Raw genomic sequence first — 2,420 nt, 5'->3', positions numbered from 1 at the left:
AGGCCTCACAAAGTGCTGAGACTATAGGCATGAGCCCCCATGGCTGGCCTCTTTCTTTTTAAAAGCTGAATAGGCCGGGCGTGGTGGCTCACGCCTGTAGTGAGCACTTTGGGAGGCCAAGGTGGGTGGATCACGAGGTCAGGAAATCGAGACCATCCTGGCTAACACGGTGAAACCCTGTGTCTACTAAAAATACAAAAAAAATTAGCCGAGCGTGGTGGCAGGCGCCTGTAGTCCCAGCTACTCGGGAAGCTGAGGCAGGAGAACTGCTTGAACCCAGAAGATGGAGCTTGCAGTGAGCCGAGATCGTGCCACTGCACTTCAGCCTGGGAGACAGAGCAAGACTCCATCTCAAAACAAAAATAAAAATTAAAAAATAAAAAATAAAAGCTGAATAATATTCTGTTGTATATACCACATTTTGTGTATCCATGCCTCTGTCAATGGACACTTAGACTGTTTCCACCTCTTGGCTGTGGTGAAGAATGCTGCAATGAATATGGGTGTGCAAACAGCTCTTCCAGATCCTACTTTCAATTCCTTTAGATATATACCCAAAAGTGGGATTGCCAGATGACACAGTAATTCTGGATTTAATCTTTTAAGGAACCTCTATATTATTTTTCCATAGCAGCTGCACAATTTTACCTTCCCAACAGCAATATGCAAGAGTTCCAATTCCCCTACATGCTCATCAACTGTAACTATTTTCTGGGTTTCTATTTTTTTTTCTTGACATTTGCTCACTCATTTAACTATCACTTTTGAAAGTCTGCTGGGGGTGGAGCCCAGTGCTTGGGGCCAAGGATCCATCATCAACAAGACAGAGTTGACTGGTACCCTCCTGCTTTTGGTGCTCACAGCCAAGTATAGGACAGCTTGTCTCAAGGCTGCTGGAGAAACTTGGGCATATTAGGAAGGTATGGAGAGGAAGGGCTCCCATTCTTGGCCATGTTCTCTCTGCCTATGGGCCTGTGTTGAATGAGGGCTGTCATATTCCCAGGGCAGGTGGCAATTTGTGCACCGTGTGGCTTCCCTGGCCATTGCTCTCATCAGTGTCCCACAGGCAGTCAGGTGATTTCTGTGATAAGCATTCCCTTAGTCCCACTCCGCCAAGTCAATATCACATGAACTATGGCAACCAGACGTTCAGCCAAGTGCTCTTGGTCAGCGTGGACCATGTGCAGCAGTCACACAGCAAGTAACTGAACTTCCTCAGAAAGAATCCTTCACTCTGCCCCTAACTTCTCAGGAACATACATCACAGCTGCAAGAGAATGGGTAGGAAATCAACTGGCACTAGAAATGAGTTCTGAGTCACCTGGGTTCTAGTGGCTGTCGAGATGTGCTGAATATTGTACCTGATTTATGGATGGCTGTGATTCTGTAAGACAAAAATGCTAGTGGGTTCTCTGGCCCTATCTTAATCATCAGATGAGATGGAACTTATTCATAGTTTTGTAGAATTTACTGCTAGCAAATTGCTTTGTTAAAGCAAAAAATAAAATAAAATGCCTGACAAAAATATTGTTTCAATGACTGTGTTTAGCCATGCTCTGTGTTACACGTGTTAGGAAGTTCTACAATTAAAGGACTTGCATAATTCCACATAGATAAGCGTATTAGTCTGTTCTTGCATTGCTATAAAAAATGACTGAGGCTAAGTAATTTATAAAGAAAAGAGGTTGAATTGGCTCAGGGTTCTACAGGTTATATAGGAAGCATGGTGCTAGCACCTGTTCCCAGAAAGGGCCTCAGGAAGCTTCAGTCATGGCGGAAGGCAAAGGGGGAGCAGGTGCATTATGTGGCAAGAGTAGAAACAAGAGAGTGGGGAGGTGCAACACTCTTTTTTTTTTCTTTTTTTTGAAATGGAGTTTCACTTTGTCGCCCAGATTGGAGTGCAATGGCACAATCTTGGCTCACTGCAACCTCCATCTCCCGGGTTCAAGCGATTCTCCTGCCTCAGCCTCCAGAGTAGCTGGGATTACAGGCATGCGCCACCACACCCAGCTAATTTTGTATTTTTAGTAGAGGCGGGGTTTCACCATGTTGGTCAGGCTGGTCTTGAACTCCTGATCTCAGGTGATCTGCCCGTCTCATCCTCCCAAAGTGGTGGGATTACAGGCGTGAGCCACCATGCCTGGCGCAACACTCTTTTACAACCAGATCCTATGTGAACAACCAGAGTGAAAACTCACTCATCACCAAGGGGACGGCACTGAGCCATTCGTGAGGGATCTGCCCCCATGATCCAAACACCACTCACCAGGCCCCACCTCCAACACTGTGGACTGCATTTCCACATGAGATTTGGAAAGGACAAATACCACTCACCAGGCCCCCCTCCAACACTGTGGACTGCATTTCCACACGAGATTTGGAGAGGACAAACACCACTCACCAGGCCCCCCTCCAACACT

Source organism: Mandrillus leucophaeus, unplaced genomic scaffold (assembly GCF_000951045.1).
Source record: "Mandrillus leucophaeus isolate KB7577 unplaced genomic scaffold, Mleu.le_1.0 Scaffold21, whole genome shotgun sequence".
NCBI classification, from domain to species: domain Eukaryota; kingdom Metazoa; phylum Chordata; class Mammalia; order Primates; family Cercopithecidae; genus Mandrillus; species Mandrillus leucophaeus.
Note: the sequence above shows the minus strand (reverse complement) of the source record.